This window comes from Pseudophryne corroboree, unplaced genomic scaffold, assembly GCF_028390025.1.
Source record: "Pseudophryne corroboree isolate aPseCor3 unplaced genomic scaffold, aPseCor3.hap2 scaffold_237, whole genome shotgun sequence".
In the NCBI taxonomy this organism is placed as follows: domain Eukaryota; kingdom Metazoa; phylum Chordata; class Amphibia; order Anura; family Myobatrachidae; genus Pseudophryne; species Pseudophryne corroboree.
In genome coordinates, this window is record NW_026969024.1 from 378,904 (window position 1) to 395,370 (window position 16,467).

The 16,467-nt window shown below is 47.3% G+C and overlaps 10 non-coding genes and 3 pseudogenes across 10 annotated transcripts; all 13 read left to right on the forward strand.

The window, feature by feature from the left end:
• The first annotated feature begins 6,245 nt into the window (after window positions 1–6,245).
• Window positions 6,246–6,409, forward strand: LOC135010887 (U1 spliceosomal RNA). Its single transcript, XR_010210153.1, has one exon. It is a non-coding gene; the product is annotated as a U1 spliceosomal RNA (small nuclear RNA).
• Window positions 6,410–6,561: 152 nt separating this feature from the next.
• LOC135010776 (U1 spliceosomal RNA) lies at window positions 6,562–6,703 on the forward strand (annotated as a pseudogene).
• A 692-nt stretch (window positions 6,704–7,395) lies between these two features.
• Window positions 7,396–7,559, forward strand: LOC135010841 (U1 spliceosomal RNA). Its single transcript, XR_010210126.1, has one exon. It is a non-coding gene; the product is annotated as a U1 spliceosomal RNA (small nuclear RNA).
• Window positions 7,560–7,711: 152 nt separating this feature from the next.
• On the forward strand, window positions 7,712–7,853 carry LOC135010777 (U1 spliceosomal RNA; annotated as a pseudogene).
• Window positions 7,854–10,149: 2,296 nt separating this feature from the next.
• LOC135010670 (U1 spliceosomal RNA) lies at window positions 10,150–10,313 on the forward strand. The gene has a single exon (XR_010209965.1). It is a non-coding gene; the product is annotated as a U1 spliceosomal RNA (small nuclear RNA).
• A 152-nt stretch (window positions 10,314–10,465) lies between these two features.
• Window positions 10,466–10,600, forward strand: LOC135010848 (U1 spliceosomal RNA; annotated as a pseudogene).
• A 701-nt stretch (window positions 10,601–11,301) lies between these two features.
• On the forward strand, window positions 11,302–11,465 carry LOC135010653 (U1 spliceosomal RNA). The gene has a single exon (XR_010209948.1). It is a non-coding gene; the product is annotated as a U1 spliceosomal RNA (small nuclear RNA).
• Window positions 11,466–11,617: 152 nt separating this feature from the next.
• LOC135010831 (U1 spliceosomal RNA) lies at window positions 11,618–11,780 on the forward strand. The gene has a single exon (XR_010210117.1). It is a non-coding gene; the product is annotated as a U1 spliceosomal RNA (small nuclear RNA).
• Window positions 11,781–12,450: 670 nt separating this feature from the next.
• On the forward strand, window positions 12,451–12,614 carry LOC135010600 (U1 spliceosomal RNA). The gene has a single exon (XR_010209896.1). It is a non-coding gene; the product is annotated as a U1 spliceosomal RNA (small nuclear RNA).
• Window positions 12,615–12,766: 152 nt separating this feature from the next.
• LOC135010814 (U1 spliceosomal RNA) lies at window positions 12,767–12,930 on the forward strand. The gene has a single exon (XR_010210100.1). It is a non-coding gene; the product is annotated as a U1 spliceosomal RNA (small nuclear RNA).
• Window positions 12,931–13,597: 667 nt separating this feature from the next.
• On the forward strand, window positions 13,598–13,761 carry LOC135010656 (U1 spliceosomal RNA). The gene has a single exon (XR_010209951.1). It is a non-coding gene; the product is annotated as a U1 spliceosomal RNA (small nuclear RNA).
• A 152-nt stretch (window positions 13,762–13,913) lies between these two features.
• Window positions 13,914–14,076, forward strand: LOC135010865 (U1 spliceosomal RNA). The gene has a single exon (XR_010210141.1). It is a non-coding gene; the product is annotated as a U1 spliceosomal RNA (small nuclear RNA).
• A 671-nt stretch (window positions 14,077–14,747) lies between these two features.
• Window positions 14,748–14,911, forward strand: LOC135010712 (U1 spliceosomal RNA). The gene has a single exon (XR_010210007.1). It is a non-coding gene; the product is annotated as a U1 spliceosomal RNA (small nuclear RNA).
• Window positions 14,912–16,467: the final 1,556 nt, after the last annotated feature.

A 16,467-nucleotide genomic window follows, 5' to 3' on the forward strand; every position in this document is an offset into this window, starting at 1 on the left:
GACCCATTCTACTAGAAAGGTGGGTTCATCCTTGGCAGCTGGTCGGGGAGTCTCGGCATTGCAACTTTGCCGAGCAGCTATTTAGTAAACACTTTTGCTAAGTTTTACAAGTTTGATACCTTGGCTGATGATAACCTTAAGTTGGGTCATTCGGTGCTGCAGAGTCGTACGCACTCTCCCACCCGTTCAAGAGCTTTGGTATAACCCCATGGTTCTTAATGTGACCCCAGCATCCTCTAGGTCGTATGAGAAAATAGGATTTTAATACCTACCGGTAAATCCTTTTCTCTTAGTCTGTAGAGGATGCTGGGCACCCGTCCCAGTCCATACTGTGTCTGCAGTTATTACTTGTGGTTATACACATGTTGTGTTATGGTTCTGGTCAGCTTTTTGCTGCAATTGTTCATGCCGTTGGCTTGTGTTCTGTTGAATGCCACGTTCTGCGGCATGTTTAAGGTGTGAGCTGGTAAGATGCTCACCTTAGTTTAACAATAAATCCTTTCCTCGAAATGTCCGTCTCCCTGGGCACAGTTCCTATAACTGGAGTCTGGAGGAGGGGCATAGAGGGAGGAGCCAGTTCACACCCTTTGAAAGTCTTAAAGTGCCCATGTCTCTTGCGGATCCCGTCTATACCCCATGGTTCTTAATGTGACCCCAGCATCCTCTACGGACTAAGAGAAAAGAATGCCCTTGCGCACTATCCTGACTTCTCCTCCCGTCTGCTTACTTTGTGCCTTCCAACGCACAATGCGAACTACAGGTGGTGCTGCAGGGCCCACACCCTTTTACTTGCCTTACAGAACAGCTCTGGAGCTGTTACAGTGCCCAGCTGCTGCAAGAAATCAGCTTGAATGCTCTAGGGGATGGGGCATGGCCAACATGAGCCCCACACCAAAGGAGGGTGGGGGTGTTTAATGCGAACTAGGGGTCATCCAAGCACCGCAAAAGGCCGCCATGCCCTGCATGCCCCTTTTCTCTTTTCATATGCAGATGAGGGTTCCAGTCAACTTTGGCCCACTGCTTGGATAACATCACCGTATGCAAATCCGTCTGCTGCAGACCTTCCCCCAGGAATGCTTGTACTAGTTGTTGCATATGGTGCTTCAGTATTAGGCAGCCTTCCGCCCTCCCATGTTCATCTGAAAAGATGTGGTCTCCCTGCAGTTGTTGTCCCCAGACGAGAGTTCCCTTGTGCTTCCTCAGTTGAATCTCCTTAACTTGACGGGGGAGGTGCTGCCCGAGCAGCCCTCCCCAGCCCTATCCCAACTCATATTTATTTTGCATATGAGATCTCTTGATCATGAAGATTGTTCTCACAGGGTGAGGTTCATCCATTATATTTTAAAATAGGAAGGTACGAATTACATATTTGAATTGCATCTATGTGCTGGATTCAAATGTCCCCCCCCCTTCCTTTCTCAATTGTGCCCGTCAGCAGCTATTCTAAGGTTGCTGCCAATGGGTGTGACACATTAATTTCTTCTGTGGGGTACACTGGACTCCACAAGGATTCACATTGGGGTGTAGAGTAGGATCTTGATCTGAGGCACCAACCGGCTCAAAGCTTTTGACTGTTCCCAAGAAGCTCAGTGCATTCTCCTCTATAACCCCGCTTCCATGAACAGGGAGCTCAGTTTGTAGTTGGTGCCTTCAGTAGCAGGCCAATTAACAGGGGCCTGCCTCAGGCAGCCTATTCTTAGCTATTAATTTTGACAAGAAAAGAAGAACTTGTTTTATGAGAATCTACAAGGGCTGCAGCAGGCTAGGTCTAATAGACATCTTTACTGCAGCTTCATCACTCCCAGCGGCGCTGTATACTCCCGTGCCCTGGTTGCTGGGTCACTGCAGCGGAGGCTCCGGTTTCATCCTAAGGTCAGTCACACACACACCACCCTTCCGGATCACGAGGCCGCTGCTGAAGGGGAGCGAGGCCGTAGGGGGTGGGCCGTGTGCGCACTGCGGTGGACACTGATTACTGGGCAGCCGCTCCACTAGCCACCAGGTACAGTTAAGGAGCACAGGTCTGGGGGTTTTTCTCCTATATTAACCCAATTTTGTACTGCCCGCAGCGCATTGTGATAGGTAATAGGGCCTGATTCAGGTTGGATTGCAATCACAATAAGCGATCCAACTGCAAAAATTGCTAAGAGCATACGCATGTGCCTGCATTTTCTGCGGCACCCCGCAGAGAATGTGATCGCCTCTGCCTGTCAATCGGGGCGGGGAAGGGGGTGAGAGGTGGGTCAGCAACACTCCATTTCCAAGTCAGGGATGGAGCGGTGCGGGGGCAAGGCTTCAAAATGGGGTCTGCAACGGAGGAGACACAGGGGGCGTGGTCACAGCGACTGTATGACATCACATTCAGCCGCTGTGATCACAAAAATGGTGGCGGCTTCCTGCGCGCACATACAGTCTGCACCAGCAGGAGCCTACACCATTTTTTATGATCACGCTGAACTGCAGTGCGACTGCAATTACAGCATGGTCAAGAAGGGAGGCGTCATGCTGGGTGGCCATGCCCTGTCACTTTGCAGGAGCCAGCACCGCTCACACACTAGTCCCCGGGTGCAGCCCCCAACCCCCGGGACACCCGGAGCAACAAAATGTAGATTCAGGCCACCAGGCCACGCCCCTACCTATGAAACCATGCCTCCTTTTTACCATTGCACTGCTTATCTGCGCGCACTGCATTACAATCTCCCTCGCCACCTCTCTGGGTGTCACCAGTGATAGTGACACCTCTGCCATGCTTGTAGCAGCTGGTCCTAAGATCTACGCCTCAAACCCTGAGTGTTTGCCCTTGTGACTTGTTGATCATCATAGCGAAGCAGATGCTTACAGAAAACTGCAGGGGCTTAGATTGAAAATAAAAAAATTGATAGGGTATAAGGTAGAGAGGAGCGGGTTCGGTTCTCTGAGAACCGAATTCCCCACGAACTCCACGTGGTTTACACTGGTCCGAGGCAGGCTCGGTTGTTCCCGCCTGACTCGGAAAACCTGAACAAGGGAAAATGTCATCATCCCGCTGTCGGATTCTCGCGAGATTCGGATTCCATATAAAGAGCTGCGCGTTGCTGCCATTTTTACTCGTGCATTGAAGAGAGAGCGGAGAGGACGTGGCTATGTTCTCTCAGTGGAAATCTCAATATCAGTGCTCAGTATCAGTGGTTACTTATTGCTGCTCAGTAATACTAGTAGTGTGTCTCTCCTGCTCAGTGTCAGTTCTCAGTAGTATCCTCATCAGTGCTCAGTATCACTGTTCATTGTCTTGTGCTGCATTGTGTTGCTCAGCATAATACAGTACATTACTAATAGTCCAGTGCTGCATCTTGCTGCTCAGTGTCAGTTCTAGTATCCTCATCAGTGCTCACTATCACTGCTCATTGCATTGTGGTGTTCTGTATACTACAATAACATAGTAACATAGTAACATAGTTTTTGAGGTTGAATAGAGGCAAATTGCCCATCGTGTTCAACCTGTTTTAAGTTGTGATGATTCTACATACTTGCTGAATAATGTTTTATGACTAGTTAGCTACTATAACTCATGTTACCCCCGGATTAACCATGTTGATATTTTAAGTATTATAACCTTGGATAGCTTTTTCATTCAGAAATGTATCCATTCCTTTTTTAAATCCAATTACAGAGTCCGCCATTACCACCTTCCCTGGCAGGGAATTCCACATCCTGATTGCCCTAACAGTGAAGAAACCTTTCCTCCATTGCGTTCTGAACTTTCCTCCAGTCGCAGCGAGTGACCACGTGTTCTTTTAATAAATAATTCCTCTGATAACTCTTTGTTATGTATCTTTACATATTTGAAGATATTAATAATATCTCCTCTTAGGCACCTCTTTTCTAGTGTATAAATATTCAGCCTAGTAAGTCTTTCCTTATAGTCCAGTACTTTAAGGCCTTTAATCAATTTAGTCTTCAGGATCTCTGACACTTCCATGAGCAGCAGAGTAGTGCAATGGAAGCATGCTGGGCCCATAACCCAGAGGTCGATTGATCGAAACTATCCTCTGCTATGTGCATTTTTTTTTTTATAATTAAAGTAATCAAAAACTGGGATTGATATTTTGGCACTTTTATTTTTACTTAAAGTACAATAACTTTTATCATTTTAATTTGTTTTAATAGTATATTGACAGCATTGTTTTCTTTAAAAAATCCACTTAATTTTCTTTACCCTATTACTGAAATGGTAATTGACAAAAACAAACTACATTGTCACCAGAAGAGCAATGCAAAATGTACAAGTGATATATGAAAATCATCTTCCATCTTGAATTTCAATGATGCATTGGGACAACAATTTGTGAGAAACATCTTCACCCATAAAGAAAGATTTTCTTAATTCCTTACCTGTGTGCTGATTAGATATCACCTTGTTTTCACATTAAACAGACTTCCCCATGAGGAAGCAGCAAGGATGCAGTGACGTTTCCTGGTGTCAACCTGTATTATTTCAGTAGACATTGAAATGAGGATGCATCTTTGATGCCTTTCCAATGAAGCAAGTTTAATTCAGTAATAGGTGAAAAACCATTCCTACAAAGGTGTTAATCAGAGACTTGGCTTTGTGGACACTTTTCAGAGAGCAAATTTGTTAGCATAAACATAAAATCAGAAAATGAAGAGCTGTTTAATCACTCAATTGGACTTTTCTGCCAGCATAATTTTTTTTCTCTGCAACTCACTGCTAAATTGTGCTTCCTAGCTGTTTTTTTATAAAATCACTTAATCAAATCTAACTCTGATTACATCAGAGAAGGCCAGGTACCCTACACCATAAGGGGGGTTTTTGAAATTTTGACTTGTCTACTTAAAGATCACCAAAATCTGATTACAAGGTCAATTACATCCCTGAGTGGGATTGAACCACCAACCTTTTGGTTAATAGCCAAACATGCTAACCGATTGCGCCACAGAGACACCTTGCGAAAGTCAATACTGACAAAGGCTAATAAGCATTCATCTAGAACGTTTCCTAGAAAAACTTTAAAAAGTCAATAATCTGGAGAATTTTTGTAAGAAACACATTGGTACTTTCCCATGATGAGTGAGTGCTTCAGGATTTCTTGCACTTACATGGGCTATTAACCAAAAGGTTGGTGGTTCAATCCCACCCAGGGATGTAATTGACCTTGTCATCAGATTTTGGTGATCTTTAAGTAGACAAGTCAAAATTTCAAACCCCCTCTTATGGTGTAGGGTACCTGGCCTTCTCTGACGTAATCAGAGTTAGGTTTAATTAAGTGATTTTATAAAAAACAGCTAGGAAGCACAATTTAGCAGTGGGTTGCAGAGAAAAAAATAACATTTTAAACCTACCGGTAATTTTTTTTTCTCGTAGTCCGTAGAGGATGATGGGGACTCCGTAAGGACCATGGGGGATAGACGGGCTCCGCAGCAGACATGGGCACTTTAAGAAAGACTTTAGATCTGGGTGTGCACTGGCTCCTCCCTCTATGCCCCTCCTCCATACCTCAGTTAGAGAAACTGTGCCCAGAGGAGACGGACAGTACGAGGAAAGGATTTTTGTTAATCCAAGGTCAAGATTCATACCAGCCACACCAATCACACCGTATAACTTGTGATATACTACCCAGTTAACAGTATGAAAACAACATAGCATCAGTCCAAGACCGATGAAAACTAACATATAACCCTTATGTAAGCAATAACTATATACAAGTCTTGCAGAAGTAGACCGCACTTGGGACGGGCACCCAGCATCCTCTACGGACTACGAGAAAAAGATTTACCGGTAGGTTTAAAATCTTATTTTCTCTTACGTCCTAGAGGATGCTGGGGACTCCGTAAGGACCATGGGGATTATACCAAAGCTCCCAAACGGGCAGGAGAGTGCGGATGACTTTGCAGCACCGATTGAGCAAACAGGAGGTCCTCCTCAGCCAGGGTATCAAACTTATAGAACTTTGCAAAGGTGTTTGAACCAACTTTGACCCACTGCTTGGATGACATCACCATATGCAAATCCATCTGCGGCAGGCCTTCCCCCAGGAATGCTTGCACTAGTTGTTGCATTTGGTTTGTTGTTTGGGGGTGCTTCAGTATTAGGCAGCCTTCTGCCCTCCCATGTTCATCTGAAAATATGTGTTCTCCCTGCAGTTGTTGTCCCCAGATGAGAGTTCCCTTGTGCTGCCTCAGTTGAATCTCCTTTACTTGACAGAGATGTGCCTGAGCAGCGGCCCTCCCCAGCCCTATCCCAAATCATACTTATTTTGCATAGGAGATACCATGGTCATGAAGATTGTTCTCCCAGGGTTAGGTTAATTCATTGCATTCTGGGTATGCTGACCCCTGTGATTTCCCCAAATGTGGGAAACTCAACTGCATTATTTGTGGTAGTGGGGGACTGTGTTTGTGCTTTCCTCTGGTCAGCTCTGGTAAAAGTCAGATTTCTTTGTCTCAGATCTTCCTCTAGCCTTGTTCTTCTTTCGAGAGTTCCCTTGTGCTGCCTCAGTTGGATCTCCTTCACTTGACAGGGGGGTGCCCGAGCAGCGACCCTCCCCAGCTCTAGCCCAACTCCTACTTACCTGCCAGGTGAGATACTATGATCATGAAGATGCTTCTCCCAGGGCAAGGCTCACCCATTGCACTCTGGGTGTGCTGCCCCTGCGATTTCCCCAAATGTGGGAAACTTGACTGCATAATTTGTGTTTCCCCTGGTCGGCTCTCATATAATTCAGATCTCTTTGTCTCAGGTCTCTCTCCAGCCTAGTTTGCTGTCTGTTTCCACTTCTTTTTTCTTGAGCCCCTCCCTTCTATACCCTTGTGCACTATCCTGACTTCTCCCGTCTGCTTACTTTGTGCCTTCCAACGCACAATACAAACTACAGGTAGTGCTGCAGGGCCCACACCCTTTTACTTGCTTTACAGAGCAGCTCTGGAGCTGTTACAGTGCCCAGCTGCTGCAAGAAATCAGCTTGAATGCTTCAGGGGCTGGGGCATAGCCAACATGAGCCCCACACCGAAGGAGGGTGGAGGTGTTTAATGCGAACTAGGGGTCATCCAAGCGCCGCAAAAGGCCGCCATGCCCTGCACACCCCTTTATTCTTTTCATATGCAGACGAGGGTTGAAGCCAACTTTGACCCACTGCTTGGATGACATCACCATATTCAAATCCATCTGCTGCAGGCCTTCCCCCAGGAATGCTTGCACTAGTTGTTGCATTTGGTTTGTTGTTTGGGGGTGCTTCAGTATTAGGCAGCCTTCTGCCCTCCCATGTTCATCTGAAAATATGTGTTCTCCCTGCAGTTGTTGTCCCCAGATGAGAGTTCCCTTGTGCTGCCTCAGTTGAATCTCCTTTACTTGACAGAGATGTGCCTGAGCAGCGGCCCTCCCCAGCCCTATCCCAAATCATACTTATTTTGCATAGGAGATACCATGGTCATGAAGATTGTTCTCCCAGGGTTAGGTTCATTCATTGCATTCTGGGTATGCTGACCCCTGTGATTTCCCCAAATGTGGGAAACTCAACTGCATTATTTGTGGTAGTGGGGGACTGTGTTTGTGCTTTCCTCTGGTCAGCTCTGGTAAAAGTCAGATTTCTTTGTCTCAGATCTTCCTCTAGCCTTGTTCTTCTTTCGAGAGTTCCCTTGTGCTGCCTCAGTTGGATCTCCTTCACTTGACAGGGGGGTGCCCGAGCAGCGACCCTCCCCAGCTCTAGCCCAACTCCTACTTACCTGCCAGGTGAGATACTATGATCATGAAGATGCTTCTCCCAGGGCAAGGCTCACCCATTGCACTCTGGGTGTGCTGCCCCTGCGATTTCCCCAAATGTGGGAAACTTGACTGCATAATTTGTGTTTCCCCTGGTCGGCTCTCATATAATTCAGATCTCTTTGTCTCAGGTCTCTCTCCAGCCTAGTTTGCTGTCTGTTTCCACTTCTTTTTTCTTGAGCCCCTCCCTTCTATACCCTTGTGCACTATCCTGACTTCTCCCATCTGCTTACTTTGTGCCTTCCAACGCACAATGCAAACTACAGGTAGTGCTGCAGGGCCCACACCCTTTTACTTGCTTTACAGAGCAGCTCTGGAGCTGTTACAGTGCCCAGCTGCTGCAAGAAATCAGCTTGAATGCTTCAGGGGCTGGGGCATAGCCAACATGAGCCCCACACCGAAGGAGGGTGGAGGTGTTTAATGTGAACTAGGGGTCATCCAAGCGCCGCAAAAGGCCGCCATGCCCTGCACACCCCTTTTTTCTTTTCATATGCAGACGAGGGTTGAAGCCAACTTTGGCCCACTGCTTGGATGACATCACTATATGCATATCCGTCTTCTGCAGACCTTCCCCCAGGAATGCTTGTACTAGTTGTTGCATTTGGTTTGTTGTTTGGGGGTGCTTCAGTATTAGGCAGCCTTCTGCCCTCCCATGTTCATCTGAAAATATGTGTTCTCACTGCAGTTGTTGTCCCCAGATGAGAGTTCCCTTGTGCTGCCTCAGTTGAATCTCCTTTACTCTAAAACTTGTAAAACTTAGCAAAAGTGTTTACTAAATAGCTGCTCGGCAAAGTTGCAATGCCGAGACTCCCCGACCAGCTGCCCAGGATGAACCCACCTTTCTAGTAGAATGGGTCTTCACCTAATTCAGTAACGGCAATCCTGCCGTGGAATGAGCATGCTGAATCTTACCACAGATCCAGCGCATAATTGTCTACATGGAAGCAGGACACCCAATCCTGTTGGGAGCATACAGGACAAACAGAGCCTCTGTTTTCCTAATCTGAACCGTTCTGGTGACATAAATTTTCAAAGTTCTGACCACAGCCAGAGACTTTGACTCAACGAAGGTGTCAGTGGCCAAAGGCACCATGTGGAAAGATGAACCACCTTCGGCAGAAATAGTTGACGTGTCCTCAATTCTGCTCTATCTTCATGAAATATCAAATAAAGGCTCTTGTGATACTGCATGGTTTGTACTGTTTTCCATGTGCTCCCAGATCTTTCAAGCAAGAAGCATGGTCAAGAAAGTTCTGTTTGAAAAGAAACAACATTTACTGTCATTGTTATAGAATTTGGGAGAAAAAACAAGAAGAAATCTGCACTGTTGACGCACTGGACAGAATGAATGAATCATAAAATATAACCTTTATTAAGTATGTATTAAAATTGGATAAATATTAATATTATTATCCCAAACTGCAGTGAAACATAAAGGTTAAAATCACAGAACTAACATACATGTGCATAAGAAGAATAAAGAGATGTGAAAAAAAGGTTTAAAAAGCGTGTCCGTGTGTGATTATTTTTGAAGGCACAACCCTGGCGGGGTTGTTTATATAGATATATATGTTGCTAATAATCACTTTCTAGCGTAATGTTATTAAATAGCTGTTAGTATCTATGTCGTCAGGTACCACTGGGTCGTATCCTATATACTCCTGTGGGAAACTTGACTGCATAATTTGTGTTTCCCCTGGTCGGCTCTCGTATAATTCAGATCTCTTTGTCTCAGGTCTCTCTCCAGCCTAGTTTGCTGTCTGTTTCCACTTCTCTTTTCTTGAGCCGCTGCCTTCTATGCCCTTGTGCACTCTCCAGACTTCTCCTGTCTGCTTACTTTGTGCCTTCCAACGCACAATGCAAACTACAGGTAGTGCTGCAGGGCCCACACCCTTTTACTTGCCTTACAGAGCAGCTCTGGAGCTGTTACAGTGCCCAGCTGCAGCAAGAAATCAGCTTGAATGCTTCAGGGGCTGGGGCATAGCCAACATGAGCCCCACACCGACGGAGGGTGGAGGTGTTTAATGCAAACTAGGGGTCAGCCAAGCGCCGCAAAAGGCCGCCATGCCCTGCATGCCCCTTTTCTCTTTTCATATGCAGACGAGGGTTGAAGCCAACTTTGACCCACTGCTTGGATGACATCACCATATGCAAATCCATCTGCGGCAGGCCTTCCCCCAGGAATGCTTGCACTAGTTGTTGCATTTGGTTTGTTGTTTGGGGGTGCTTCAGTATTAGGCAGCCTTCTGCCCTCCCATGTTCATCTGAAAATATGTGTTCTCCCTGCAGTTGTTGTCCCCAGATGAGAGTTCCCTTGTGCTGCCTCAGTTGAATCTCCTTTACTTGACAGAGATGTGCCTGAGCAGCGGCCCTCCCCAGCCCTATCCCAAATCATACTTATTTTGCATAGGAGATACCATGGTCATGAAGATTGTTCTCCCAGGGTTAGGTTCATTTATTGCGTTCTGGGTATGCTGACCTCTGTGATTTCCCCAAATGTGGGAAACTCAACTGCATTATTTGTGGTAGTGGGGGACTGTGTTTGTGCTTTCCTCTGGTCAGCTCTGGTAAAAGTCAGATTTCTTTGTCTCAGATCTTCCTCTAGCCTTGTTCTTCTTTCAAGAGTTCCCTTGTGCTGCCTCAGTTGGATCTCCTTCACTTGACAGGGGGGTGCCCGAGCAGCGACCCTCCCCAGCTCTAGCCCAACTCCTACTTACCTGCCAGGTGAGATACTATGATCATGAAGTTGCTTCTCCCAGGGCAAGGCTCACCCATTGCACTCTGGGTGTGCTGCCCCTGCGATTTCCCCAAATATGGGAAACTTGATTGCATAATTTGTGTTTCCCCTAGTCGGCTCTCATATAATTCAGATCTCTTTGTCTCAGGTCTCTCTCCAGCCTAGTTTGCTGTCTGTTTCCACTTCTTTTTTCTTGAGCCCCTCCCTTCTATACCCTTGTGCACTATCCTGACTTCTCCTCCTGTCTGCTTACTTTGTGCCTTCCGATGCACAATGCAAACTACAGGTAGTGCTGCAGGGCCCACACCCTTTTACTTGCCTTACAGAGCAGCTCTGGAGCTGTTACAGTGCCAAGCTGCTGCAAGAAATCAGCTTGAATGCTTCAGGGGCTTGGGCATGGCCAACATGAGCCCCACACCGAAGTAGGGTGGGGGTGTTTAATGCGAACTAAGGGTCATCCAAGCGCCGCAAAAGGCCGCCATGCCCTGCATACCCTTTTATCTTTTCATATGCAGATGAGGGTTCCAGCCAACTTTGGCCCACTGCTTGGATGACATCACTGTATGCAAATCCGTCTTCTGCAGACCTTCCCCCAGGAATGCTTGTACTAGTTGTTGCATTTGGTTTGTTGTTTGGGGGTGCTTCAGTATTAGGCAGCCTTCTGCCCTCCCATGTTCATCTGAAAATATGTGTTCTCCCGGCAGTTGTTGTCCCCAGATGAGAGTTCCCTTGTGCTGCCTCAGTTGAATCTCCTTTACTTGACAGAGATGTGCCTGAGCAGCGGCCCTCCCCAGCCCTATCCCAAATCATACTTATTTTGCATAGGAGATACCATGGTCATAAAGATTGTTCTCCCAGGGTGAGGTTCATTCATTGCATTCTGGGTATGCTGACCCCTGTGATTTCCCCAAATGTGGGAAACTCGCCTGCATTTTTTGTGGTAGTGGGGGACTGTGTTTGTGTTTTCCTCTGGTCAGCTCTGGTAAAAGTCAGATTTCTTTGTCTCAGATCTTCCTCTAGCCTTGTTCTTCTTTCGAGAGTTCCATTGTGCTGCCTCAGTTTGATCTCCTTCACTTGACAGGGGGGTACCCGAGCAGCGACCCTCCCCAGCTCTAGCCCAACTCCTACATAACTGCCAGGTGAGATACTATGATCATGAAGGTGCTTCTCCCAGGGCAAGGCTCACCCATTGCACTCTGGGTGTGCTGCTCCTGCGATTTCCCCAAATGTGGGAAACTTGACTGCATAATTTGTGTTTCCCCTGGTCGGCTCTCGTATAATTCAGATCTCTTTGTCTCAGGTCTCTCTCCAGCCTAGTTTGCTGTCTGTTTCCACTTCTCTTTTCTTGAGCCGCTGCCTTCTATGCCCTTGTGCACTCTCCTGACTTCTCCTGTCTGCTTACTTTGTGCCTTCCAACGCACAATGCAAACTACAGGTAGTGCTGCAGGGCCCACACCCTTTTACTTGCCTTTCAGAGCAGCTCTGGAGCTGTTACAGTGCCCAGCTGCTGCAAGAAATCAGCTTGAATGCTTCAGGGGCTGGGGCATAGCCAACATGAGCCCCACACCGACGGAGGGTGGAGGTGTTTAATGCGAACTAAGGGTCATCCAAGCGCCGCAAAAGGCCGCCATGCCCTGCATACCCCTTTTCTCTTTTCATATGCAGATGAGGGTTCCAGCCAACTTTGGCCCACTGCTTGGATGACATCACCGTATGCAAATACGTCTTCTGCAGACCTTCCCCCAGGAATGCTTGTACTAGTTGTTGCATTTGGTTTGTTGTTTAGGGTGCTTCAGTATTAGGCAGCCTTCTGCTCTCCCATGTTCATCTGAAAATATGTGTTCTCCCTGCAGTTGTTGTCCCCAGATGAGAGTTCTCTTGTGCTGCCTCAGTTGAATCTCCTTTACTTGACAGAGATGTGCCTGAGCAGCGGCCCTCCCCAGCCCTATCCCAAATCATACTTATTTTGCATAGGAGATACCATGGTCATGAAGATTGTTCTTCCAGGGTGAGGTTCATTCATTGCATTCTGGGTATGCTGACCCCTGTGATTTCCCCAAATGTGGGAAACTCGACTGCATTATTTGTGGTAGTGGGGGACTGTGTTTGTGCTTTCCTCTGGTCAGCTCTGGTAAAAGTCAGATTTCTTTGTCTCAGATCTTCCTCTAGCCTTGTTCTTTTTTTGAGAGTTTCCTTGTGCTGCCTCAGTTGGATTTCCTTCACTTGACAGGGGGGTGCCCGAGCAGCGACCCTCCCCAGCTCTAGCCCAACTCCTACTTACCTGCCAGGTGAGATACTATGATCAGGAAGGTGCTTCTCCCAGGGCAAGGCTCACCCATTGCACTCTGGGTGTGCTGCTCCTACGATTTCCCCAAATGTGGGACACTTGACTACATAATTTGTGTTTCCTCTGGTCGGCTACTCGTATAATTCAGATCTCTTTGTCTCAGGTCTCTCTCCAGCCTAGTTTGCTGTCTGTTTCCACTTCTCTTTTCTTGAGCCCCTGCCCTTGCCCTTGTGCACTCTCCTGACTTCTCCTGTCTGCTTACTTTGTGCCTTCCAACGCACAATGCAAACTACAGGTAGTGCTGCAGGGCCAACACCCTTTTACTTGCCTTACAGAGCAGCTCTGGAGCTGTTACAGTGCCCAGCTGCTGCAAGAAATCAGCTTGAATGCTTCAGGGGCTGGGGCATAGCCAACATGAGCCCCACACCGACGGAGGGTGGAGGTGTTTAATGCGAACTAAGGGTCATCCAAGCGCCGCAAAAGGCCGCCATGCCCTGCATACCCCTTTTCTCTTTTCATATGCAGATGAGGGTTCCAGCCAACTTGGCCCACTGCTTGGATGACATCACCGTATGCAAATCCGTCTTCTGCAGACCTTTTCCCAGGAATGCTTGTACTAGTTGTTGCATTTGGTTTGTTGTTTGGGGGTGCTTCAGTATTAGGCAGCCTTCTGCTCTCCCATGTTCATCTGAAAATATGTGTTCTCCCTGCAGTTGTTGTCCCCAGATGAGAGTTCCCTTGTGCTGCCTCAGTTGAATCTCCTTTACTTGACAGAGATGTGCCTGAGCAGCGGCCCTCCCCAGCCCTATCCCAAATCATACTTATTTTGCATAGGAGATACCATTGTCATGAAGATTGTTCTCCCAGGGTGAGGTTCATTCATTGCATTCTGGGTATGCTGACCCCTGTCATTTCCCCAAATGTGGGAAACTCGACTGCATTATTTGTGGTAGTGGGGGACTGTGTTTGTGCTTTCCTCTGGTCAGCTCTGGTAAAAGTCAGATTTCTTTGTCTCAGATCTTCCTCTAGCCTTGTTCTTTTTTCGAGAGTTTCCTTGTGCTGCCTCAGTTGGATCTCCTTCACTTGACAGGGGGGTGCCCGAACAGCGACCCTCCCCAGCTCTAGCCCAACTCCTACTTACCTGCCAGGTGAGATACTATGATCAGGAAGGTGCTTCTCCCAGGGCAAGGCTCACCCAATGCACTCTGGGTGTGCTGCTCCTACGATTTCCCCAAATGTGGGACACTTGATTACATAATTTGTGTTTCCTCTGGTCGGCTCTCGTATAATTCAGATCTCTTTGTCTCAGGTCTCTCTCCAGCCTAGTTTGCTGTCTGTTTCCACTTCTCTTTTCTTGAGCCGCTCCCTTCTATGCCCTTGTGCACTATCCTGACTTCTCCCGTCTGCTTACTTTGTGCCTTCCAACGCACAATGCAAACTACAGGTAGTGCTGCAGGGCCCACACCCTTTTACTTGCTTTACAGAGCAGCTCTGGAGCTGTTACAGTGCCCAGCTGCTGCAATAAATCAGCTTGAATGCTTCAGGGGCTGGGGCATAGCCAACATGAGCCCCACACCGAAGGAAGGTGGAGGTGTTTAATGCAAACTAGGGGTCATCCAAGCGCCGCAAAAGGCCGCCATGCCCTGCACACCCCTTTTTTATTTTCATATGCAGACGAGGGTTGAAGCCAACTTTGACCCACTGCTTGGATGACATCACCATATGCAAATCCATCTGCTGCAGGCCTTCCCCCAGGAATGCTTGCACTAGTAGTTGCATTTGGTTTGTTGTTTGGGGGTGCTTCAGTGTTAGGCAGCCTTCTGCCCTCCCATGTTCATCTGAAAATTTGTGTTCTCCCTGCAGTTGTTGTCCCCAGATGAGAGTTCCCTTGTGTTGCCTCAGTTGAATCTCCTTTACTTGACAGAGATGTGCCTGAGCAGCGGCCCTCCCCAGCCCTATCCCAAATCATACTTATTTTGCATAGGAGATACCATGGTCATGAAGATTGTTCTCCCAGGGTGAGGTTCATTCATTGCACTCTGGGTATGCTGACCCCTGTGATTTCCCCAAATGTGGGAAACTCGACTGCATTATTTGTGGTAGTGGGGGACTGCGTTTGTGCTTTCCTCTGGTCAGCTCAGGTAAAAGTCAGATTTCTTTGTCTCACATCTTCCTCTAGCCTTGTTCTTCTTTCGAGAGTTCCCTTGTGCTGCCTCAGTTGGATCTCCTTCACTTGACAGGGGGTGCCCGAGCAGCAATCCTCCACAGCTCTAGCCCAACTCCTACTTACCTGCCAGGTGAGATACTATGATGTTCACTGTTAGGGCAATCAGGATGTGGAATTCCCTGCCAGGGAAGGTGGTAATGGCGGACTCTGTAATTGGATTTAAAAAAGGAATGGATACATTTCTGAATGAAAAAGCTATCCAAGGTTATAATACTTAAAATATCAACATGGTTAATCCGGGGGTAACATGAGTTATAGTAGCTAACTAGTCATAAAACATTATTCAGCAAGTATGTAGAATCATCACAACTTAAAACAGGTTGAACACGATGGGCAATTTGCCTCTATTCAACCTCAAAAACTATGTTACTATATGTTACTATATTACTATGTTACTGTAGTATACAGAACACCACAATGTAATGAGCAGTGATAGTGAGCACTGATGAGGATACTAGAACTGACACTGAGCAGCAAGATGCAGCACTGGACTATTAGTAATGTACTGTAGTATGCTGAGCACCACAATGCAGCACAAGACAATGAGCAGTGATACTGAGCACTGATGAGGATACTACTGAGAACTGACACTGAGCAGGAGAGACACACTACTAGTATTACTGAGCAGCAATAAGTAACCACTGATACTGAGCACTGATATTGAGATTTCCACTGAGAGAACATAGCCACGTCCTCTCCGCTCTCTCTTCAATGCACGAGTAAAAATGGCGGCAACGCGCAGCTCTTTATATGGAATCCGAATCTCGAGAGAATCCGACAGCGGGATGATGACATTTTCCCTTGTTCAGGTTTTCCGAGTCAGGCGGGAACAACCGAGCCTGCCTCGGACCAGTGTAAACCACGTGGAGTTCGTCGGGAATTCGGTTCTCGGAGAACCGAACCCGCTCCTCTCTACCTTATACCCATCAATTTTTTTATTTTCAATCTAAGCCCCTGCAGTTTTCTGTAAGCATCTGCTTCGCTATGATGATCAACAAGTCACAAGGGCAAACACTCAGGGCTTGAGGCGTAGATCTTAGGACCAGCTGCTACAAGCATGGCAGAGGTGTCACTATCACTGGTGACACCCAGAGAGGTGGCGAAGGAGATTGTAATGCAGTGCGCGCAGATAAGCAGCGCAATGGTAAAAAGGAGGCATGGTTTCATAGGTAGGGGCGTGGCCTGGTGGCCTGAATCTACATTTTGTTGCTCCGGGTGTCCCGGGGGTTGGGGGCTGCACCCGGGGACTAGTGTGTGTGCGGTGCTGGCTCCTGCACAGTGACAGGGCATGGCCACCCAGCATGACGCCTCCATTCTTGACCATGCTGTAATTGCAGTCGCACTGCAGTTCAGCGTGATCATAAAAAATGGTGTAGCCTCCTGCTGGTGCAGACTGTATGTGCGCGCAGGAAGCCGCCACCATTTTTCTGATCACAGCGGCTGAATGTGATGTCATACAG